The 26,689-nt window shown below is 40.2% G+C and overlaps 1 protein-coding gene across 3 annotated transcripts in view; it reads left to right on the forward strand.

The window, feature by feature from the left end:
- Positions 1 to 6,988: 6,988 nt before the first annotated feature.
- The window catches only part of dlgap3 (discs, large (Drosophila) homolog-associated protein 3), a 113,980-nt gene continuing 94,279 nt past the window's right edge, over positions 6,989 to 26,689 (forward strand). For 2 of the 3 annotated variants that reach the window (XM_044171297.1, XM_044171299.1), the window contains exon 1: positions 6,990 to 7,596. The gene's annotated coding sequence lies outside the window, so the exon portion shown is untranslated. Of the gene's footprint in view, positions 7,597 to 26,689 lie in introns of all 3 variants that reach the window. The other variant, XM_044171298.1, reaches the window with a different exon arrangement.

Genomic DNA, 26,689 nt, shown 5'->3' on the forward strand with positions numbered 1-26,689 from the left:
TCTTCTGAAGTGATGGATATATATATATATATATATACATATAAATATAATATGTGTTGAAGCCTAGTAGGCCGATGGGAGAAGGGTGATATCACACTACACTAAAAGGGTTTGTGACATCATCACTGTGCCAACAGAAACTAAATACAGCTAATAGCCCGCATCTCTTACATTCTGTATCAGATTTCTCCCCTTTTAGTGGACAGTTCAGTGTCACCACTGGCTCTTGATTCTGTAATATGAGTCCAGTTGGCTTATATCTAAACACAGTGTCATGTCTCCCTGTTGAAATCAGGGTCCATAGCCAATCAGAGCATTGCCTAGATTGCCCGCCCCCCCACCCCGTGGTCTACTTACCATGTGTCTCCCAGCCTTATTACGCCTAGGGACCGGTCCCTGACAGGCGCTATTGATCTCAGCCAGCTTGGAGCGACGCCATGAAAGTGCACATTGGCAGCTGATGACAGCTTTATTAGAAAAGGAGGGCACGGCAGATCAGCAAGTTTCCCCACATCAAAAGGCCCAAAGGGGATGAACCATGGATAGAGCTCATCACATTTGTTTGGGGATCAATTGAGTGGCTGTTTTTTTTGAAGATGATCAATGTTTTGTCCAGGGGCGATAATGCACTCCGACCACAGGTAAACATGAGCCATCGCAGACTGGGTATTTATGTGATTCTGTAGTTGGCAGAAATTCTTAAATTGTCATTACTGATGTGTTTATGAACTATTCTGATTTAATTTTGCCTTCAAACTTGGCTCTCTTGGCAGAGAAAAACAATATACAGTACATTTATTTTCGCATCACTGTTCCAGGTTTCTATCAAATATGTCAAATCACCTCTTTGCTGTAATGGAAAATACTGGATGCCTGCTTTCTCTCCACTATGATGCATGGGTGTGTATTTGTATATGCTGATATCTGTGGGACTGCTCGTGCAAAGCTACATTTTTCACCTTTGACTTAGAGAGAAAGATTAGTATTTATTTTTGCCACTGACTTGCCATTTGTTTTTGAAAGATTGCTTCTTATGGGAAATACCTGCATTGCTAACACTTGGACTGTGAAAGTACGTAAGAGGGGTTATGGGTTTCCAAATAACAATCCAACCAATGCTTCTGGAGCAGAAAATAGCATTTTTAATTTATTTGTGACCATGTTAATTCAGGACTTCAATCTCAAGATCTGCAGAAAAGTAGCAGGTTTGCAAGGAAAAACAATCGACTTCTTCTATGACACAAAATTGCAGCCAGTGGGTTGAATTTATTCAAAGTGAGCCAAGGTCAGGGCCTTCTGACATCTGGCTTTAGCGGAGTTCAGACAAGCGCTAATGAAGATACAAACGGATCTGCTGGCAGGCTGTGAAGCAGGTGGCGCAAGGCCGAGCTGTAAACGATTCTAGCCTGGTGATGAATGCCCTGCCACATACATGAGGGGTGAGGGCCCGTGTTGTGTCGTGTTGAAAATACGGATATTACACCTTGACCCAGTGAACTGATAAATATTCATAAGGCTGCCTTCCATCGAGAGAGACAGTGAGAGTATACAGTTACATCTCAGTGGCCTTGTTGTGGTCTGCCATGGCTGAGCTTGAGTGCAGTTGACTAGGAGAGAAACAAACATAATGAGGCTGAAATACTGTGATTTTCTCTCCTATACTTTGCATGAGCATTAATGCACTCTGAGTGAGTAAAACACACTTGCCTATAGCAAAGCTTAGGGCCCAGGGTTGCATGTTAATGTACTAAATGTAAATCATTTCACAGCCTGCAGTTGTATATCACCTTTCGTGTGCATGTGAAAAAAATGTGCATGCACGTATCTGAATGTGTGACTTTGTAAAAAAGTTTTGCAGCCGTAGAAATATTTTGTGCATGTGTGAAAAAGTTCTGTGCACACAGATATAATTTGCACATGTGTAAAGTTTTGCAGCTGTAGAAATATTTTGTGTATGTGTAATTAAAATATGTGCAGGAATATTTCCAACAGTAAGGTTTCACACAGTCTGAGAGACAGACCCACAAATATCCTATTATTTGTATGCGACACTGAAGTTACAAGCTACGAGTTACAAGCATAGATTTTGGCCCTGTTTTAAGGTTGACTAGCCAATCAGCACGTTGCCCACTGACCATCCAATCAGAGGAAGTAAAACTGTCCAATCAGGGGGCAAAAGGTTCTAGCACATTCTGGTTACTTCGTCCATCTGTAGTATGCTGGAGTCAACATGGAGGAGCCAGAGGCGAACTCTTCCGGGATTCAGGTTAATTAGCACAGAGCATGCCAGTAAAGTTTTACATTGTAATTAACTAGATATATCAAGACAGCTGTGCATGCATCCTGGAGTTACTTAATTTGCACATTAGCTAATGTCTTAGCTAGCTACAGTCTGTTGGCTAACGTTTGTTGTCGTGCCGTTTGAACAAGTAACGTTAATATTAAGGAAAGTAAGGCTAGTCTTTAACAGGTGTTTCAAGACATAATGCTGCGGGCATGCGTTTCCAATCCAACTTGTACATGTTCACGTCAGCTGGAAAATAAACCAAGTGAACAGGGAAGTAACAGTAGCAGGCTAATAATACAATCTTCAAATCTAAAAGGGGACCGTAGTGAACTGTCAATACAGCAAAATGTGCTCAGTATTATGTTTTTATGGTGGGAGAACATTTGTTCAATGTTACACCTCTTTCATGAGCTGCTAAATGTCTTTAATATCAAACACACAGGAGCAGAACTCCTTAATAGAGAGAGCTGTTCGCAGCTTTGTGGACATCTTGTCAAATGCACAGCCAAAAATTCAAGTTTCAAGCGTGCCACAAGCTCACCAGCAGTCAGCCATAACAGCAACGTATGTCAACAAAGGTACAAAGTATAATTATTATAGTATAATCATGTATTTGTTGCTCATTATTGTTTCTCAAATAACTTTGAACAGGTACAAGGCAAGAATGCACGCCTGGATTAGTGAGGTGCCGACTCCAGAGGATCGTGTACAAACAAATGACAGAATAGGGGTCGCACACTCCAGCTCTGATTCAAAGTCATCATGCGATCAGAGCGTGAGTGTGCAACCTATTATGTCATTTTAGTGACAGCAGTCTGAATTCAGTTTCTTAAACCGTATTAATATATTTGGGTTTATATATAAAAATAATAATCAAAGCTAAAGCAAAATAAAATAATCTGGGGGGAGACAAAGAAAGAGAGATTTTCAGTTCACGTCAGAAAACCATTTAAATCCCAAGTCTTTTTCAGGGTGGACAATATATTTCCTTATTTATTATCAAAGTCTCATTCAAGATTCTGAATTTTTCAGGAAGTTAAAATGTCTTAAATAAATGAATTTAAGTTGTTTAAGAAACATAGTTGTGTGTCTTTTTTACAAAGTCACACATTCAGATACGTGCATGCCATTCACATGCACACAAAAGGTGATATACAACTGCAGGCTGTGAAATTATCTGTGAACATCATTTCACAAGCTAAAAATATTAATGATCCTAATTTGCTTCCATACTAGATATACTGCCGATGTTGGTGTGTGGAAGCATGTGTGTATGACGGCATGCACGTCCTTCCTTGTAGGCAGTTCCAGGCAACCCTCATGATCTGAAACATCACCTCATAAAGTAATCAAAGGCACACTGTGTTCAACATGGCAGATGGTGTGACATGAAATTGAACACTAAACTCTGACACCAAGCAGAGTACACTTCAACTAAGTCTCAACTCTGATCTGAGGTTGACTTGACATGCTGAAACTTTCATCTTGACAGTCAACACATTTATTTCAATGGTCAGAAATCTGGTGTGAACCGTTAAACACACACACACACACACACACACACACAGTCACTGCACTAACAGTCTCACACAGTGCCCTGGTATCAGTGTCACTGGCCATGGTGCTGAAACTAAAGGCTGCCAATGTAACCAAGCTGCTCCTATTCCACAACTGTCACCGCTGTTAATAAATAAACAGGACTATTTTATAGAAATGATGATACAATAAAATACTGAGGATAACTATAATCCATTTGCATACCGCTTCCCATGATAACAAAGTTCTTAACAATTGCTGAAGATGCTGAATCCTCATCAAAAGGGCTGCAGCAGCAAATTAAAGTGTAGGTACTGTATGATCGCCAGAGGGGGGAAATCACAAGGAAAACAAGCCATGCAGTAAAACAATTAATTATATTTTAACTTTTTACTAGACCTTATAGTCATATTCAATTTGAAAGTACTTTAATATATCATGAATATTTATCAGCCCTGAAAGGGGGTAAACTCTGTTTTGCAAATGAAAGCACTGCACTCTAGCCTACATCCTTCACTGACCAGTATTAGCTGAACTGAGAGGGATAATATGGAAGTTGTCATTTAGCATCCTGTGTGTGTTCAAAATCTCTCAAAACGTCTACATGGTGGTTGTAGTTGAAAAAGACCTTTAGTACTGAAGATAAATAACCTCATAGGGTGGGTCCTGCTGCACTGACATCTGAGGAGCCTCTGGTTCTGTCTCTGTGGGAGCAGCAACGCTGAATTTATTTACGCTGCATCGTGGGAAATTAACACCGAAGGCGCTGCGCAGCGCCTGTGAAAATAACGGTCCCAGTTAAGAACTGACAAAAAAAAAGAAAAAAAAGAGAAAAAAAAGAAAACACTTGGAGGCTACAACGCCCTTTCGGTTCCACACGCGCGTATGCACACCTACTCAGTCTGTCTCTTTCCCTCACATGTTGTAATGCCACACATGCACATAACATAAAGTTTACCCATTTTCAGCAGTTCAGCTGAAAAGTTCAGGAAAAAAATAAATATAGGTCATTATTTGCAAGTATTGGCCCATCTGGTTTTCAATCGTGCAATAAAACACTGCAATCATAAAATGGCCTTAAGGCCTATTGAAAACGAGTCTTCCCCCCCCACTCTGTGTCTCTGCTCTGACCCATTTACTGTCTAAGTTAAGTGCTTGACGTGATGCTGTATTCAGAATGGGCGGCTACGCTGCTAAAAACATCATGGGAGAGGTTTTTGCTTAGAGTAACCTATAGCCTGCACTTTGCTGATGTTATGTGTCTGTGCATGGGCTGTCCATATTTAGGTTGAAATGAGTTTGACTCTTCAATCATGACATTGTACAACACACAGCTAAAGCAATACAATAGGACAGTATCCTTGAGCCCCAACAATTACTACCCTATGAGTCAGTAATGAGTAACTTAGGCCTATTGCTTTTGCAATATCAAGTAGGTTGGTAGTTGTATAATGATGTAAACCTGTTTGGACAGTTTGAACATTACCCCTGTCTTATTCTGCAGCATCTAAAAAGATGAAACAAGTACAACCTTGTTTGAAATGATCTCGCCCCATGTCTTAAGAAAATTACACTTTAAGTCTAAACAAAACGTTAACATAGCCCACAGTATTTTGCAGTTTAGGACATTTAATGAGAAGATACAGCCTAATCCATTGCTTTTTCAAACATTTTTAGAGCAAAGTCATGAATTAGACTGGAAACCAATGAAAAACTCTTGCCATAGGCAATCAAATGCAACCACATATTGGAAACTGAGTGAGTGTTGTGTGCCTGATGAATGTTATGGATTTTGGTCATTTTGCTAACAAGGGGGATGGCATTCCCCCTCATATCGCCTACTGACACCTACTCTTTGCCTTAAAGTGGCAATCCTTTCGATTTCAGTCCTGGTTGATTTGGCAGCACCTGTAGTTTCTGGTGGTAGGCCTAACAGCAAATGCGGTTTAATACTACAGGTCACAGAATTCTGGGGGCCTCAAAACAAACTATTTTTAATAACGAAGTCAGGCAATAATTGGCCTTTTTCCATCATTCTCTGAGCAACTGTGATCTGATTTTAGGCTGCACATGGCATGTGTCTGCGAACAGCAGGGCACAGTGAAAGGACTTCTCGCTGAGAAGTTGGAGGTGTGCAGCCTGTGGCCAGCTCACCGTGGCCGCTCCTGACTGTTCCATTACTCTCTGCAATAATTTAAACTGATCCGCTGTCAAAAAATTACCGTTGTCTTGTTTTGTAGATGCATTTTTGATGAACGATAGCGGCCAGCGTCAAGCTTACTGACAAACACATTGCATTTCCTGTGACTACTTCATAATAAAAGTCAACTCGTGTTTCGCCAGTTCAATGCTTTTAATGTGAAGTAATAACTTGTAATAACTGCAAGATTAAACCTACAGGACTTCAAACAGAAGATTTTTTTTGTGATCATCGATTTACAAAGTTACACTTAGATTATTGCTCCTTGTACTGCTGGCAACCGCGACTACACTTACCTGCAGATTCATAACGTTAAACTAGAAAATATGTATAACTAAATAGTGCTAAAATATTGACATTTACAGATGTTGCTAGGTACGCATCCTATGTCTCTGACGCATTAAAATCCGAAAGGACACAGTAAACTCACTATCGACGCATCCAGGGGATTTACACTATTTTTTTCCCTGACAACGCTACATTGTGAACAAAAAACAAGTGTTGAAAGCATAGCAATAAACAAAAGAAATCTCGCTTTTAGAACACAAGTTTTACCCAGAACATTTTGGCAGTGCACCAGTTGTTGTGTATCAGCTGTAGCATGTTAGTCAACTTAGCCCGGTTAGTCAAGCTCATGTAGTGTCGCTATATGGGAGCATAACAGTTTCCCGGCTAGTTACAGTGAACGTGGACCAAGATTAGTGTCAAACTGTATGCCAACATTGTTCAGGTTTGTCTGTGGAAACACTTCAAACATGTCATTTATGATGGCATCACCCAAATGTGTCAAATAGTGTAAATAAGTGTTTATTATTTATTTGTATTATTTATTTTTTCTTTTTAACAATATACCAGTATTTGAGTGCCTTATGGGTTACAGTAAGAATTATGGCCAATGAGCCACTGTTGAATATTTACATTTTTTCAAAATAAATGACACAAAGTTTATTTAAAACCCTAAAACCGAGGTACATACCGAACTGTGAATTTTGTGTATCCTTACACACCTTTACACATGAATGTAACCATAGAACATCAAACACGAGTTTAACACTACAATTTGTCAAAAAGCATAAATTTCATTGGGGACCCACTCGATTTTCCCCACAGGTCATTAGAGTGGGTCCCAGGGACTCTTCTACATTGAAAACTTATCAACGTCACTGCATTTAGATGGACTAAATTAGGTCCAACAACAAAAAACCAACTCAGATGGAAGGGTCTGTATTCTGATATCAATGTAGTATCTTGCAAGATTGATTCATCTGCGATGTGTTGGCCTTCTTGGTCCCCGCGGTTGTATTTGGCCCCTCCTTAGAGCAGCGGAGCCCGTGGACCAATCGGTTGCTGGTAATATTTCAGTGTGGAGCCCTGCCTGTGAACCAGAGAGAGAGAGAGAGAGAGAGAGAGAGAGAGAGAGAGAGCACCGCTGGTTTTCACTGCTGTTTCTCCAACATCCGTTCTCCTCCACACAGCGACCGAGGAGCTGCGGAATAAGCGTGTGTTTCTGTTTCTGTTACTCCAACGAAGATTACATTCAGTGAAAACGTCGCAAAGAAACCTCGACTTTAAGGTAAGGATACTCCATGAAGCGGTTGGATGGGGGGGCGGTTGAAGGTGCAGGTGCTCCTGTGCAAATGTTCTTTGAACGCTCACTATGCAGCGCAAGCAGGCTGTCAGGTGGCTTTTGGCTGTATCTGGTGAAGATAACGACTAGATATTGGTTTGTACTGGCGCAGCCCTCCGTTAACCATCAGGGTCTGGTCGGTTTGCTGTCAGCGGAGCTCCCAGCTGTGTCAACTTGACAGGAAAAGCGAGAAGTTGCGCCATTTGCGAACGCTGGGCGACCCCCCTCACATGCACACACTCAAACACATGAGCACCAAATTGTCTTTGGCTGGAAATTCAAAACACTTACGGAAAAAGACTCGGAGATGTTGGTGATCACCGAGTTTCAATCGTGCGTAAATGCTCGCTGACCGTGAAAGCGCGCGTGTGCGTGAAGGCTATGTTGTGTGTGTGTTAGATGTGTAAGTGTGCATGTCCCGGAGAGGAATTTGCGCTGGCTGCAGAAGTATCGCGTTTACGCCGCGAAGCAGAGGTGCACAACGGTTTAATTAATCACACGAGAGCAACACAACGAGCAGAGCGTTCGGGACAGGGAGGAGAGGATTCAGGACCACCCCCGGTCCAGGAAGCCTCCAAGGGGGGGCTGCAGATGGCGAGGTGGGGGTCGTTTAGGATCCTGCACATGTATTATTTTACCTGTGTAGGCTACACTTGGATGCTTTAAAGGCTCAAACGTTTGGCGCTCCTTTGGAAGACGCTGACCATTCCTCCTCTTAAAATCTGGTTTCACGTGAATTATCTCAGTTGCCGCCCCCTTTCCTGTATCTTACAGCCTTGCCGCTGCAATACAGTCTCTCTTTTTGGCACCGTCTTACTATATCTTATGATATTAGTTGGATTATTCGGATAATGTGTGAGAAGGACAAAGATCAGGAGGATCCGGCACAGAACATGGCTCGTCCACAGCGCGTGGTGTGGTTTGATATTTCTTCCTAAGCTGTGTGATGTGGAATGAAGATGTTAAGGATGATTGTGTGAAATTATGGGTAAACCACAGACTGTATTTGCATGAAAATGCATATGAAGTTAAGTGAATCCAGGCTGTAGCCTATCTTGCTTAGTGTGAGTGCATTTGTGTGTGTGTGTAGGTGGGGGGTTAGTGGAGTATAGAGTTAATGCATTAAATGGCTCTGATGTTGACTGTGATGTACATTAACCTTGCATCCAACACCCGATGACATGAAACCAAATATCATTGGATAACAAAGTGGAGGACTAACTGACTGACCAGATACTGTAGTTTTTAGTGTCAGTGTAATCAATTATTAAAGCTACAGTAGGGCATCAAACTCTCAGCTTCGTAAGTAGCACACCGGCGCTGAATACTCAAATCCATCTTCCCTCGAAATGATTCAAACTACTAAAGATGAAATTTGTATCTTCTGATACTGTGCCTGAGTGTGCCACATCCAGCTGGCTCCCTCCCGTATCCTCTTGGTTTCATTTTGTCCATTAAATGGAAAAGAGGGGTCAGTTTCACAGGACAGTGACACAGAAAGAAAATTTGTTGTTACAGTGGAAATAATGTCTTTTTTTTGTTAGGATATATACACTGTCACAATATACATCTACAGAGTATGCCATAACTGCTGAAGAAATTACAGTATTTATATCAAATTTCCTTTTTTAATTATAACTCCTTGTGCTGTGGGCGCAAATAAAAATTCAAAACAGCAAGTAAAACCCTTGCAGATTTTTGAAAGCAGATTTTGGAAGAATCTCAATCCTCTTCTGTCTAATCAAACTGCCTCCTCTTCATTCACTTGAAAATACAGAACATTAAGAAAGCAAGATGCTATCAAAATGCCGGTTCACTGTGACTTATCAAGTCTCATTCAACCTTCAAATTGATTTTTCTTTTCTTGAACCAAGCAAAAAAAGAAAAAGAAAAAAAGAACATGCTATGTGGGATGGATATTTCTTGCAGTGTGTGGGGTGGAATTTGCCAGGGCTCATTTTAGTGCATCAACACGCATTGCACAAATCCCATTATTTCTTTTCACCATCACATAAGAGGCACGGTAATGATGCTTCGTCTTGATGGGTGCATGAAGATTAAGTGTCGTCTGTTCCTGTGCATTCCCTTCTCATAGAGAAAAAGAGATGAGGGGAGTGGGAAAAGCAACACCTTGAACATCCATGATACTACATAGACGGATGACAGACACTGAGAGGTTTCAGTTCATTATTCTGTATAATAACTTCAGAAACAAACTATTTCTTGGCACAAGGTGGCGCAATATCCGATATCTGAGAGGATATTATGAGTCAATATCAAACATTAAGAACATTAACAGTTTGTGCTCAACATTGATTTAATGCTCGTACAGGCCTAATAACTAGACTAAGAGTCTACAGCCATGCTATCGGCTCTGAGGCTGTACTTTGAGCTAAACGCGAATGTCAGCACGCTAACATGCTCACAATGACAATGCTGACATGCTGATGTTAAGCAGGTATAATGTTTCTACCATGTTAACCATCTTAGTTCAGATTGTTAGAATGCTAATATGCTGTGTTTTGCAGGTATTTGGTCATAAATCAAAGTTTGGACACATTTGGAATTTTGACCTGATGGTGGCGCTAGATTAAAAGTCAGGGGATCATCAAGAGCCAAACCTTTCCGATTCACCAGTACTTTATTACCCCAATACAAGCTTGCACTAATAGAGTATCCCTTTGCAACAAAGCACTTTGTTATCATCTCTACAGTATATCAAAGCGCCACGCTGAAATCCTGCAGTAGTGGGAAAGCAATCTGGATGACAAGGTGAAGGGCTTTGAGTGTTTTTACAGTTGCCTCTAAAGTCGACCGCTGCATGAAAACCCAGGGCAGAGGAGATGGTCTTATTTGAAAGAAAAGTCCTCCATGTTGATATAGTGCATTGATTTAAAATCCAGATGAATGGGTGCTGCCAATGTGAACAATATGGGGTAGCAGTGGCTGGCTATGCACATATAGATACATACACTAACAGCATCTTTCCCTCCCTGTTTCTCGCTCTCCACATTTTCTGCTCATCTCTTTACCTCTCTTTCCCCCTCAGCCCCGACTCTTATAAACCACGCTGAGTGTTGATCTATAAAGAGGCCATTTTGCATATTGCATATCAATAAAGAGCGTTCAACTCTAGCACTGGGGGTTTTATTGGGCTCTCACAGACACAACCAGCAGATTGGTGGCCATTCATGCGCAATATAAGCAGGCCGTGTTCTGTTATCCATGTGCTTTATGGAGGTGAGGTTTAAAGATGTTGTCTGGTTGATCGAGACATCAACCTGTCAACTTTTATGAATATGGGAGCAGTTTTTTTGCAGCCATATCATTAAACCCCTAATGGTAACTGGAGTTGAAACAAATCAAAGTACAATAACTGACAGATGTGAGTTAAACTACACTCTAAGTAGATGAAAGTCAGCTTGGAGGATCATGTGGAGTGGCGTGATGAGAGGCATGGGTGTGGTTCTCCATTTGAATAATCAGGATACACATTTTTTATTTCTAGTGTAATATTCATCTCAGGTTCTGAAGGGGTAACCATGACTGATTCATGGTCTAATTTGATGTGCTTGCTTATATCCCTGTTGTAATTAACAGTATAACATTTACCTTTGAGTTAATCAGTGGCTGTAACATTAGTCATTAAAAATGTTGCCTGTCCAGCAGCTGTATACTCTTTACAGAGCCACACGGAAGGAAGGAAGGAGGGAGATATGAAATTGTTGTTATGAAAATGCAGGCCGGCAGAGATGAGATGCTTGGATGCTGCAGACACCATTGAAGCTAAAATAACCAGGCACATTCATGATTTGTTTAATGCAGAGTGGATTCAGTATTGACTAAATGTTGCAGTAAATGAAACATCTGCTATCCTCAATCTTGTCGTAGACAAACATTAGTCATGAACACAATGCATATGTAGAGGCAAACTGAATTGTTGCATTAAATTATATCCTAGTTATACATGTCAATTATGTCAAATTGCATAAAATTTCATATAGTGAGTCAAACATTTTTCAGGCCTCTCACCTTCTCCATCAAACAACAGTTGTGTAATGTTTTCTGTGGCTCTGTTGGAGGTGGGTCCCCATTTACAATTACTATGTCAAGCGTCACGTATTCTGAGAAAATACAGGTTAGATGTAAGACACTTTCATTTACATGTAGATACATATATGCGTCTCTGTTGGCCATATCACAAATCTGATTGAAATCATCTTGGTTTTCCCGGGCCATGTGCAAATCAGGGTCATCCCTCCTTCAGTCCAGATGGCTGTGATAACGCACATGAAGCTGTTTGTCAACTGCCAAAAAAAGCCAGAAGAAGAATAACTTCTGCACTTTAGCAATTTAGTAACAACAGTACAGGGCTCAAAAATAAGGATTGCCCGATTACCCAGGGCACGTAGAATGCTAGATTTACTTGCCCGTAAAAAAGAATTAAACACATGTATTTTTCCAGAGCTGATGATGGAAGTAGCTATCTCAGTTGCACATACCGATCGGGCATTCGTGAGTAGCAATGGGTACTGAAGCACGGTATTAAACGGGCCCCGTAGTATTATCACGCTTGCTGCAGCCTCTCCTGCTGTCTGTGTCGGGCTGAGCTCCTTCACACACATACACACCGACACAAGGAGCGCAGCGGTCAGCAGATCAGACAGGCCGCGGTGGAGATTACTCGAGTTGACAGCAACTGCGCTCGTTACTGTAAGTGCAATAAAACCTCGAGAGTAAAAAGCAAGACTTTATCAATGCACCTGTTCAGCAAGCATAAACGTGTAATGTAGAAAGCTATATTTTAATCTGCTCTGTCTGCGGTGTTTCACACAAGCACAGCGAGCTAGCTCGGCTAATAGTGAATTGTTACAAACAATTGTATGTAGTCTAACTGTTTAGCTTAGTTTGACACATATCTTAAAATTTGGCAAATTCTTGTAATCTTACTGCTGGCTGAGACAAACCAGCCCCTCCTCCCTCTACCAGGTAACTTACCTGCAGAGGGAGGAGGACAGAGGACAGGAGGAGGGACTGATACTGACTGAAGTTTAGAAAGAATGAAGAACACAGACTTCACTCAGTATTTTGATGTCAGGAATATGATTTATTTTACTGACATTTGTTTCCAGTGAGTTTATATAGTGACTTTGCTGTTGTAAACACTGTTGCTGCTCTAGAAACAACACTTAATTATATTTAAAATATTCAATTCTAATTCTGTTCTGAGTTTTTTTGTTTTTTAAACAATATATTTTTTAAAAAGCAATTATTTAGTAATGAAAAAGAACGAATAAGAGTATTGACAAAGAACCAAACTAATAAGAGCATCCCTACTCACGAGAAAATGGCGGCAGGTAAAGACAAAGTTTATTTAGATAATTTATCACTCACTCACAGTTAAGGAGATCATCTCTAGGGAGAAGGGGGGGGGGGGGAGATAGTCATGCCAGTTTTGATATGCAAGAATGTTTGTTGCTTTGCATCTATGACACACTGTGTCCTTGTTCTGATTCATTTAATTTATTTATAAAGATTAAACGTGACAATAAACTTTAGTTTTTGTTGTTATTTGATAACTGCTAATAAATAATAAGTAATAACTATTAACTACTAAGTACAAATTGACTTTGGGCAAGTAGATTTCTGACCCACTTGCCCAACCTTGAAAACAAACCTTAACATTGAACCCTACAGTAATAGTTTAGCTAGCGTTAGCTAAGAGCTATCTATAACCTAACATAAACACATGAATGAATCGTATTAATGAACTACGAGCGAGTTATATCGTCTTCACAGGCTTTAACTCACTCCGCTCCCTCACAGATCAATGTTATCACACCCACACAGATCATTCAGTGGTGCACTGATCAGGGGTCAGAGATACAGCCGCTCAGTGCGCCTTGAATTTCATTGTACAGTATTTGTAGAGCAGAGCCCGACAAATATGGGATTTTTGAGACCAATACCAATTTTAGTGCGGAAACATTCACCGATTACCAATACAGCAGCCGCTATATTGCATTTCTGAGCCTATATAAAGGTACTCAAAAGGCTGCTTTCTTAAACAAATCACTTTATTAAGGAATATTTAAGTTATTATATTCTTATATATAAGTTATAATATTCTTTAACATTTTAAATAATATACATTGTCAACAATTCTAGAAATGAACACTGATATAATAAATAATAACTTAAAATAAAATAAACAGCTATTAAACATTAGTACTGTTCAGTATCAGTGAATTTACTGAAGTAGCAGAAAATGGCATGGAAATACTCAAGGAAAGTACAAGTACCTCTAAAGTGTGCTAAAGTAGGCTACAGTACTACTAAATGTACTTACATTCCACCACTGCTCTCTACTAAACCACTTATTCTCTACTCTGTCAAGCTCTGAGATTCATGATACAGCTTTGTTCCGATTCTGAACCGTTATTTCACTGGATTGAACTGCGATCAGAAACACTGTTTTCTTGCTAATCAAAACATGTAACAATATTTCGCTGTTAATGTAATAGGGTTGCACCTATGGATTGGATTATTTTTTTAACGATTAATCTAACAATTATTTCTTCGATTAGTCGATTAATCTAACGACAAATTTATCAATTATTCTGAAGATAATTTTTTATTACTTGATTAATATAACAATTAATTTACCCAAAATAAATATCAAAAACTTGTCTCAAATATTTCAATATTTTATTCAATCATTTTCTCTTAAAAACAAACAAATGTTACAAAGAAACAAAGTATGTACTGCAGGGCATTATTCTGCAACAAAAAATATATATGTCTATTGAAAATAGACATATATAATACATATATATATAATACAAACTGCTCATCTTGCTTTTCCCTTCAGTTCTCTTTTGCCCACACACACACACACACCCCTACACCTCTGGTCTCTGCACATACACACACTGGCTTGCCCGCCTGGCTCTGTCTGTTTCTCTCTCCCCGTTATGTGTTTGCACTGTTAAATTTCTTCGTCAGCACTATCTTTTATAAAGTAGCCCAAAAAACACAACTCGCGTTTTGGATTTTTGCGTGTGGAGAAGGCTTGTTGTTAATAACGTCACCTATCGAAACAATCGAAACCAACGTGGTACCGAATTACATCAGCACTTCAGGTGCACTTACAAGCTTTAACAAAATAACGGCATAAGTAGGCCAACATTAAACAGAAGACTCTCTGTGTGTGTTTCTCTGCAGAGCATGTGCGACTGTCAGTGAGGGGAGATTGTGGGGAGGGGAGGTTTTAATGCTGCAGCTTGTTCTCCAGAGGAATCCATGCTTTGACCGGGCGCAGCCATACTTAATTGCGAGGAAAAAATGGGTTCATTGTTTATTAACTTTCCAGTAATGTATATCACAAACTAGTTAGCAACTTACTCACACTTACTGAACACACCGCTTTGACTCCAGTACGTCTGCTCAGCTGTGCACATGGCACTGTACTACTATGTGCTGCGCGGTGCAGAGAGTATTGTAGCCATAGCAACGGCCCACATTTCCCAGCATGCACTGCCTAATGCTGAACGCAGTTAGTTCAGTTAGCTGCCTTATGTTCCAAAATACAAATGTTACTTTTTGTTAGTGTTTGCAATGTGTCTGTTCAGAACATGGTGGGTTATGTTGGTAGTTGTCATTTTTGTGTTGGTTTATAGTTCTAACCATTAGTGAGGTTACATTTCATGACACTAGGTGTATTTTAGTGTTATGAAACTAACTTGAACTGCCTCTTCTCTTTCATGTTATATTGCTTATCACTATAGTGACAGCACACACTGGATAAACTTTGTAGTGACACCAATATGTTTACAGAGGCCTTTCTTTCTACCCAATATACTGAAAAGAGAACTGTTTTACATTGGATAACACATATGGCGATACTGATATATCTGCCATAGGCCAGTATCGGCCTATACGCTATAGTTCTTCTTGCTTTAATGAGACAGAGAACAATGGCTAATTTCAGTGTAATTTTAGTGAAACTTTAGCTGCTGTCATCACAAGGCTGCTTACTGACATAGTTACGCTCTGGGAGGAGTAAAGATTATGTAGTGACGGATGCATTTCCATCTTTTCAACATCTGACCAGAATGCGTCTCAAATAGGATTTCAATCCGTCTTGAATACATTTACATTTAGCTTTTTTTGAGATTGGATAGCCGTCCGCTAAGCTTTATATCTTAAAAAAAATTTAAAGCATACTCTTAATAGAAAGATTGGCTTTTAGAGGTACTTATGCAATCTACATTCACAGTGATTGAACAAATAATTTAATGTCAGTATGGTCAATATAATATTCCTATAGGCATTAAACAGAGATTAAAGCTGTTGCAATTGTGCTTAATACCACCTGACATTTTCTAAGTGTGTTTGTAGTAATATTAATGCTAATGTTTTCTCCTGTGTCAAAAGGGCTTTCTCTTCCCCTCTCCCTGTTGGCAGGCTCGGGGTGTTGGCAACAAGACAAACACTAATAAAATAGCGAGGCCTATATTGTTAATCCAGGTTTGGTGGAGTGAGGGCGTCACACACACATGGGCACACTCATATGGATGCTTTTTCATATCCTTCACACTTCTCTTTTAATTGTCAGCACTCCCCCTCATATTCATGTATACTTGCATTTGTTGCTTTAATGGAGCTACTCTTGCTACCCCCCCCAACCCTCAACACTCCATTACAAACTCTGTGTTTGAATCATCTTGTGGATGGGACCTGAAACAGAGCTTGCAGGCAAGGTTAAAGAGGCGAGGGTAATTGCTGTAACCTATCTGGGTGGAAAAATGTTTGCTCGTGTTCCCAGTGTACTCTTTTCTGATGCGCTTGGGCATGAAATTGTTCCCCTTTCCACCCTAGCGACCCCCAAGCCCAAGTCCATTGCCCATCCCCAGCCAGGCGAGTTGGCCTTTCTGCATGTGTGTCTCTGTACGTCAGCGTTGTCTGTTTGCCTTCGGTCGCCTGTGTGAGTGTTTATTTGAGTGGTTGTTGGTGTGTGTGTGTGTGTTTGTGAGGGGGTGGAGGGAGTGGAGGATGGGTGGGTGTTGGGTGTCAGCTGGCCCTCTACATTCCTCTCTGACTGACAGAATAAGCAAGCGAGCACTGCAATGATTATGGGCTGCATGGAGAACTGTGGCAGAATGATCACTGAGCATTTCACGCTAAAATTAGAGAGAGAGAGAGAAAAGTATGAGAGTATGATAGAAGCTGATTTGAGGACTGTGGCTCAAGTGCTTCTGGAAAGAAATCATATTAGCATATGTTCATTCATATATTGATAGAAGAATGTTTGTGTGTGTGGACGGGTGTGTGTTTTCAATCTCGCCTTCTTTCATGATTGATGAATTTCATGATTGATGACATTGAGTCACTGCCATTAACTACATGGGGAGCATTAGAGTTCAACAAGTCATATAGTATGAAAACTATGACTCCATTCCTGTGTGTGTGTGTGTGTGTGTGTGTGTGTGTGTGTGTGTGTGTGTGTGTGTGTTTCTGTGTGTGTGTGTAAGTCCCTGTACTCACAATATCCAACATATCCAACATGCTTCCTGCTGTGTTATGTCCGCGCTGCCCAGGAGATGTGTGTTTGCACTGCATATTCTAACTGTATATTCTATAGTAAGTATAGTGAGTGCAAAAATTAGTGTTATTGCATTAAAAGTATAGTAAACATGTCTTTAAAATGTCATAAAAATGTCTTTCTGAATTAAATTGACCTCTCGCTAACCTGACCGCCCTTAATAAATGTTACTACGCCTGCCAAGCTTTCTGTTCCAAAGAACGAGTCTTCAATTGTACACAGAACTAAACAAAAGCAGGATTTCTGCCCACAACAGTCATTTCTGTTGGCTAAAATAACAACTGTCGCTAGCTGTTGGATGCTAATTCCATGAGTTACCTGAAAACTCAGTCTATAGCTGACTTTCTAATATTTCTCCCGACTCGCTTTAAAACAGGAACCCTGGAAAAAAAAGCATGTGATGGCTACATACATGATATAATGCTAAAGGAACAAGGCTAAAGCTACATGTCCCAGGTGAAAAGTAAGCATCCTCTTCTGCTGATATGTTTAGAAGACATGACTTAAAAGTCAAGACTTGACTTTGAAGGTAACGCTAGGTCACTACTGTAGTTAGTAAGCTAGTTAGCCAGCCATGCTAATCCATTCCTTTAAGTTTTACTGTTGTTTTGGTGTTGGTGTCATAAAACATGGCAGATTAACACAGATCACTCACTCAAGAGCAGCCTGATTCATGGAAAATCCTTGAAACAAGTTGATTGATTGGATATGAAAGTATCTCTCCCCAGTGGCAAGTAAATGGGAATGACATTATAAGACTTGATGCCAGATTAAATGGCTTGTTAAAGTGGATGTTTTTATGCTGTAGGCATGGCTTTCCCCTCATGCCGGTACCATAAGAGGGATGTGTTTTACCTGAGGATGATCAGAGGATGGAGAAGCAGGAGGGGGAGAGGAGGAATAAAAGAGAGTGGGATGACGGCCCAATGGACTGGATGAGCAATTGTGTCGATGACTCAGGATGAAGGGATGGCAGTCATTTGATGAATGGATGATGGAGGGAAGCGAGGTGGGAGGGAGAGAGATATGAAATGATAGAGAGGGGCAGTATTTAAAAGCTACATCATATGGTAGCTTTCATTTACCTCCATACCCTCCTCAAGGTGCACCGTTTTTTAAAATGTCTTTGTGCCTTTCCTCCTTTTTTTTCTCAGTTTCAGTTACTCATTCCTTCATCTCCTCTCTCCTTCTTTTCTGGATCCCTTCCTGTCTTCTATCCTGACTTCCCTATTCCCTGTCTTTTGGCTTTTATTTCTCACTTTGCATTCCACCCCTTTCATGCTTCCTCCTTCCTTCCTTTTTCTTCCTTCTTCCCTTCTCTCTTCCCTCCATTCATCATCTCATTCTCTCCACTCCTCCCCCATCTCATCTACTGCCTATTTCCCTAATGCCTTCTTAATATCTGCCTCCATCACTTCTTACCATGCCTCCATTCTCTAGACTTTGCCTCCCATTTTTATTTCACTACATTTGTCTAACCTCTCTGCATTACTAATAGCTGTCATGCTTAATTCCTCCCCCTCCTCTGTCCTCATCTCGTTGCGTCCTCTAGCCTCCTTGTCACCTCCCTCCCAACAATAACATTTTGGCCTCACCATCACTCTCCCTCTGTATGTTTTCCTACCTCTTTTACATCGAGCAGTCCCTTGCCTCCGCTCTACAGCTCTCTCTTTCTCTTGTAAGCGCGGCAGGTAGCGGTGCGAGTACACGCTTTCAGTGGGACATGCCTGCTCTCAGATTTAAATAGATCATGGCAGAGCCCTAGCGCATGTTGGGCTCTCTGAATAATGCAGGGGATCCTGAAGGCATTGTTGCCAGGCATCACTGATGGTGACATTCATACGCCAGCTCGCATGCTTGCAATATTGATATCAAGAGAGGAAGGGTCTCAATGGCAGTTATTTTTATTTTATCCCCCTATATGCCAGCTTTGTTCTTTATACTTAAAGTTGACTCTTAAGTTGAAGAGAGTGTCCTTCAAAGAAAAACCGTAGGAAGCAGGAATTATGACTCTTGTCTGTAGGGGGGAGGTCTGGGTGGTTTGATGCTTCAACAAAACGTTGGACGTTGACATGTGAGACAACTGTTCATTTCCTATTTCAAGTCACTGTTGGTTTCTTTTAACAATCTCCTTTCCCAACCTTAAGCAAGTAGTTATTATTTTAACCATGACAATGAAGGTGCCCTAACCTTAGTAAAGTACTTATTTTAATCCAAACCATGATCTTTTCTTAGCCCTAACTAAGTCATTCTGTGAAGCAGTTACAAGCAAAGTATTTTGTAGTTTAATTGGGAGGACTTGTTGTAGCTAATGGTATCAGCAATGTCATGTAACCTATAGTGCATTTGGTTCATTAGGCGTATTCCAAAATAGAAAAATAAAAACATTTAGATTTTGGTGAGGTCAGAGCTTGAATTGGGGAGGTACTCAGCGGTACAGACTACCCACACATTACATTTGTGCCCTGCTTTACTTATACCACCTCTTTCTAAAGTGTATAGATACACATGATGTAGTTATTGTAGATAAAGGTGAAGAGATTCAACTTTCTCTCTTAACACCGATTCCAATACCTCAACTCAAGGTATCTATTACCACTGCTCTTTTCCCCCCCTGTATTTAAAATCTGAATACCTTACTTCCTGGAACTAATGGCAGTCATTTTTATGTGAGGTGAGGGATTGCTGTGGCACTAAAAATGGTGGCCTGCTGTCATTTAATGGATGTAACTAATAGTGGAAACACTTAATTTTCTAATGACATTGCTGACAAAACTGTATATGTGGAAAATTTTATATGGATCAGTCAATCATGGTGGTATACACGGTGTGAGGTGTGTTATAAAACTGCTGGTTAAGAGCTTAGATTGATAGATCTGCTCAGGCCTGCCTCTGTCTGAAAATAGTCCAGCAGGTCTCTGGGGTTAATTTTTTGATAAATCGTGCACATTAATTACTTATTATTATTTCATATATTATATTTTATATATTCCATAATTATTAATTACTACTTCGGATTGGGAATTTGTCATTTGTACTGTCAGATAAATCATTTTTGTCCGTACACTGTGATCTGTGATAGTTGACAAGTAGTAATTACGCCATATTAAAATGTATTCTTCACAGACGTGTTAGCTGGTGCAGCCACATTTATTTTTGGAATATTAAAAATGAGAAATCACAGTAATTTTTTGGAGTGCACTGTTTCTCATTATAAATCACCTTCAAATCATTATAAACAAGGAAAAATAGACTGTGGTACTTTAGTTCAAAACACCCCATGAATCAAAATTTGTTCATAGCGTTTAAATATAAAGATCCCAGCCTTTGCAACAAAAATGACTTACAATTTACATTTAAAGCTGCTGAGACGATGCTAGTTGTCTAACTCATACTGTATATATGCTAACATTTTAGCATGGAGCATTAAACCAGATTCTACTAGGTCACGCTGATGAACTACTGTATAGGGGTCATAGGTATGCAGTAGACAGTGCCATTGGAGATTTGACTCATTAACCATTGAGAACCGATCACAAAGATAAGATCACCAACACACCCCTCACTAATCCTCTTTCCTCTGATGGCGTGGGGAGATGATACTGTCATTTGATCGCTTGTCATGCTCTTATGAAACATAATCATAGGGGTGATTGTTTAGCTTTCTCAAAAGGCACTGCACTAATAACTTTCAGTGCTATTCTGTCATGAACACTAATGTTCTGGACTGTTGGGCAGCTCATCTGAGATTGGCTGCTCTATCAGAATAGCCAGTCATGATTTGTAACACCTCCAGTCAGTTAAGGGAAAGACAGAGACTTGACTTTAAAGAAAACAGGCTCTTTTTTTAAAAGTAGGTAGATTTATTAGCCTGATGGTCAGTTGTGAATAAACTATGACTTTTTGTGCGTTTCAGTCTTTTCAAGGTTTTAGGGACAGTCTTGCGGAAAAAGTCAGCAAAAAAAGAAAAGAGGAAATATCATAAAGAGTGAAATAAATGGAGCTGTAAAAAAGAAAAATATGCCCTATTGTCTCCTGGTATCCTTGCTGCGAGCTGCGCACTGGTGCTTGAGGAAAGAAGGGGAAAAGACGATAGAGTTGTGTTTGTGGTCTTATCTTGTTATTTTCTCTCTTGCTATTTATTCACTCCTTTTTCTGTAAAGCCTTCTCCTAGAGGGCGCTTCTTACTTTTCAAGAATACAGAGCTGGTCCCTCAGGGGGGAATTTTAGGGAGCTGTTTGTGTGGCTGCCTTTGACTGTCTGTCAGAGAGAAAGGGAGAGAAGGGAGAGAGGGAGGCAGGGAGATGGAAATGGAGGAGAGGAAGGACAAGACGGTGTTTGATCAGTGGGGTGCTGAGTCACACTGGGATGTGATGGAGAGATTGGTGCTTTGCAACAGAGGAGAGGGAACAGAGAGAAAGAGAGAGGAGGACAAAGAGACAGACTAAATGAGAGTTTTGAGACGTGAAGCAAAAATCCTGTCATAATTTTGCCATCCATCTGAGGTGTGGTACAATCAGACCGTAGCTTATTACCGCAGCTTATTACGAGCCATATTTACATTTATTGTTAGGCGCCGACTTCTAGTGGCTGTAGTAATTATGATGGGAGCAAAGGAGGAAGTCAGGTGAGGTAGTATAAAGAGCGACAAAGTCCATGTAGTGAGGAGGCCGGGGTGGATGGATGGTGGATGGATGGGCCAAACACGGGACTTTCACCCAGGAGAACGTTACTTAAGTTAAAATAAGTCAACGTTGACTTCTGGTTTCACACGGGACACGAACAGCGGTCTCCTGCATGACGAGTCACATTTAACTACTTGGTTAGGTTTAGGAAGGTACGCCTCGTGACTTACTTACGTGACTTAAGTAACTTAACTTACGTACGTAACGGACTTGTGCCTAAACTTGACAAAACTGTAAAAAAAAATATTTTTAGGCTATGCCGCAATATACGAAATATATCTTGATATACCTCTAATACACATTTTCTCTAAAATAACATACTGTAAATCCTCAAATATTGCTAATATATGATGATCTAGAATATGATGCATTGCTGTACATTAAACTACCCAACAGTATATAAAGCAGTTAAAATTAGCTCAGCCATAAACATCTACAGCAACATACACATTAATGCAGCAGTAATATTAATCCAGAAACAACAGATATATTAGTAAAACACTGACAGGGACCACTGTACTGCACAGTGATTACTTGCAGAACTTTTACTTGTAGTGGAGTATTTTCACAGGTTACCGGCCGAGGCTTCCCCTATAAGGAAGGTGGCCGTGTGAGTAACCAGCAGGCTGGATCAACTGCTGCGAAAAGTAGAAGATGCCGTAGTAACGTTACATAAACAGGGACTTTATATTTCTTTTCTGTGCTAGCAAACGCAATACACAGCCTTTCACTAGCTATTATACTGCACCCTGAGCTTATCTACACACTTTATGACTAACTAAACTAACATAACTACCCCTCAGTGGCGACCAGCGGAAACACTCAAAACTCGAATATGACGATATAGTCATCTGCTATATTGCACATTAATTAATATTCGAATATACAGAATATGTTTGATATATCGCCCAGCCCTAGGTTGAATATAATTAGCCAGACTAAATGGTGAATCTTATTGCACCGCAGTTAGACTATTCTGAAGTTTTACCCAGTGATTATGTGGCCATTAGTTTAAACACTGTAATATTGCCAAATGAATTTCCATGTTGTCATCTTAAGCTGGCAAGAAATATGGCATTAGCTGAGACCACATTACAATAACAACATGTCCAATGCTAATCAATTCATGACAGACTTACTCAACTTATTTGTCACTTTTAGATTTGGCTAAACACTACAGTCATTTAAGCCTGTGTATTTGAGTTTCCAGCTGAGGGAATTCATTATTTAAAAAAAAGAATAATTTGACACTTGAATGAAAACAGCTTTGTTTAGAACACAGAAGAAATTGCAAGTTTGTCATTTATATTTGTCCCACAGTAAAACTCTACAACATGTCATTATAAGTGCAATGCTAATTTCCAGTTGGGGCCAGTTTGGGTTAAATGTGGCTCGTCTGGAGGAGGGCCAGAGGCAGCAAACGCTGCCAGGAAGAGAGCAGCAGGGGCTCACAGCTGTCACACAGCTCTGACCTGACTGCATACAGGGGAGCAAAGGTCCAGTGGCCCGACATGATACTGCAGGGACCCTGACCTCCATCTGCGATGTGACGACCACAGCTAATGAGGAAACACACTCGAATATGAATAATAATATTTCAGTGAGAAGAGAAGAGAATTGAATGCAGAGATGAACTACTTTCTTTGTTTGACAGAGATAAGTATGACGGTATTAGCAGTAGCAGTAGTACTATTTTTTACTAGTAGTAATAATATCTACTGTGCAGGTTGTGGTTATCTATAATACTGTATCTGACCCCTCGCTGTGTAAACAAACAGCATGCGAATAAATAGGCAAGAGACAAGCTCCACAGGGGGGCCACACTAGCAAGGTGCATACACAAATACACACACTCTCTCCTGCCAGTGTGACAGTCCGTTGCATTGGTTGGATCACCGGAGGGCTGCGGGACCAAGTCCATTAGAGACCGAGCGCAGCCAGAGTTCTGCTACCTACAACATCCACTAATGGAATACATTCACCATCGCTATGAGTGTGTGCGTGTGTGCATTTCAACATCAGCATGCAGTTCCCACACAGCAAAACATTCAGTGTATGCCCATGCCTGAATGCATGCATGAATGAGTGTATTCGCCGATTACCGATTTTGATAAGCAGTTAATCATTAAAGGGATTTTATCAAGTTTAATATCATTGATAAAACAAAAAGCGCTGGGTAGTGCTGAGCAAAGTCAAACTATGTAAGGATCTGGGATTCCGTCTTTATACACAACCGTATAAGGCTTGTGTGTGTCCTGTTTCAGATTCTGTGAACAAGTGGCGTGTAATGGATAGTCCATTACTGAGCAATTTGATCATTTTAGGCATTCATAAGCTTACACCAGTTACACCTCCAAATGTCAAACATAAATGTGAGATGATTCAACTTTGGAACAGACGTGTGAATATGGCTGAACAGCAGCTAAATCACTAGAAAGCAATGTTTGCAATGTAATGTTATATGTAAGAAGTTATGTTCTTGTCTCACATATATTTCACCACTGTAACGTTATTTTTAGTGTCTTATACGTGCATATGGGCTGGGAATTTTTATGTGCATGTCCTAATAAATAAATAACAACATATATTCAATGCTTTGGCTTTCAGACTGTTGGTTGGACAAGATAGGCTATTTGAAGATGTCAGTTAGGGCTTAGGGAATTTGTGATGGGTATTTTTCACATTAGGTGATCAGTCATTTTCAGATTTATCAATCATTAAAATAATCGTTAGCTGAAACCCTAAAGAAGATGCTGTTTGTGAATAAGTGGAAAAAGCACTAATCTAACCAAGCCAGTAACACCTGCTGGGTTGGATAGCACAGTCTTTTGGTCCATGTTAACAATATTTAGATGCTGAAACACTGATTGTGCTCTCTGTTACAAGCTGAGAGCACTTCATTACCTCATATCAGTAGACTGATATGGTTTATGCACAGAACTCATTGGCAGGTTGTGAGCCACAACTTTCTGTTTAATCATTCAGTTCCATTTCAAATGAAACTGTTAATTGTGCAGAGGTTAAATAGTGTTTATTGTACTCTGTGTTGGATTTAGTTTTGAGTGAAAGCAGCCAGGAATAAAGAGAGTGATGTGATTGTGTGTGTGTGTGTGTGTCCTCAGAGCTCAACATGCTGCGCCCTGGGCAGCCCAGTGTGACCATTTTCTTTGACAGCTCTTGTGGACTGGTGTGTATGTGTGTGAAGGTACAAGTGTGTGTGTGTGTGTGTGTGTGCACTTTGAAAATAAAACCCATATGTCATATCTATACGTAACTACCCCTTCAACTTATATGATTTGCCCTGTCACTCACTTGTGACACTTTCAAACTTCCCCCCATCTTCCCCTCTTCTCTTTTTCCTCCCTCTCTCATTTTCTGGTGTCAGGGTCTCTGCTTCAGTCCATCAGTCCCCCCCCATCAGAGACCAATCAATGTCATGTCAATCATGTTATAGCCTAACTAATCTGGTTTTATTGTGGTTACTGCCTAGTTACGAGCCTTTGTAATTAAACAATACGTTAATACAGTAGTGTATATGTTGGTTGTTTCTAATTCAATTTAAACACATCTTTCATTTTAGAATGAAGGCATTATCAAAGACATTATTGATTTTTGTATTTAATTTGTACCAAATAATATTGACTGCTCTGATATATTCTTTTTTTATAGATGATAAAAAAAGTTAATGGAGCACATGGTTCTTCTTTAAATCAGCATTGTTAGAGCCTTTTTATTTTTTGGCCAATCAGTACATCAGATTACATCACACTTTGTGAGTAATCCAACAATCACATATTCTGTCAATGTAAAGTGTAATCATTACTGGATAATGTTTTTCAAGTTGTCACCATCGAACAAGAGTAACCACCAAAGCTAATATAAATAAATTTGGTTTTTGCTTCTCAAACTCAGAGTGGTTTCATGTTAATATGTTTACCCTGAGGCCGTAACAGGCTATATTGTTGTTGAAGCTGCGGTTGATAGTTGTCTCGCGAGAGTTGGTAACACTGCTTGGAGGGTTTGGAGGTATATGGACATGGTGGGGGGTTAAGGTGAAGCCAGTGGGGCGTTTAAGAGAGGGAGAAAGAGAGAATATGTAAGGGTCAGCAGTAATGGAGAGCCTGGGAGATGAGGGACAGGGTCAGCAGAGAGAGGCTGGGTGAAGGTCCTGAAACGGAATGAATCATTGAAGGAGGAGGATGGTAAGGGTGATGGTCAGGTGAAAAGGGAAGGAAAGAGGAAGATGGGGATGATTTAAAGGTGAAATGGTAAAACGGGGAGGTAGGGTGCAGGAAGGGGAAGATGGTTGGGGGAGTCAGTAATAGCAGGACTGTGTTCCCTTTAAGCCCAACAACATTCATTGAAGACAATATTTTTCTGCGGTGTTGTTTAGAATATGATTTCTATTGGAAAATACACAAAGAAAAAGCTAGAGAGTGGGGAGTGACGATACTAACTTCCCCCCTAGAGGAAGGTAGACTACAGGCAGCTTTCAGGTGAGCGGTGTGGCAGTAGGCATGCAGCAAAAGAGCGAGCAGAGCACTTATATCTTAAGTTCAGCACCATGATTAAAAGAATACATTGGATTTATGTTGCAGTGAGAGGAATATTACATTTTTATAAATATATTAATAGGTTTGGCTGCATATTTAAGTGAGTGAAGCTATTGTTTAAACCGTCATCTGGTAACTACATTGATATCGCGATGAGATGCATCAGGATCTGTATGATTCAGCTCAGTAAGTGAATG

The sequence above is a fragment of the Siniperca chuatsi genome, linkage group LG17, assembly GCF_020085105.1.
Source record: "Siniperca chuatsi isolate FFG_IHB_CAS linkage group LG17, ASM2008510v1, whole genome shotgun sequence".
Classification (NCBI taxonomy): Eukaryota; Metazoa; Chordata; class Actinopteri; order Centrarchiformes; family Sinipercidae; genus Siniperca; species Siniperca chuatsi.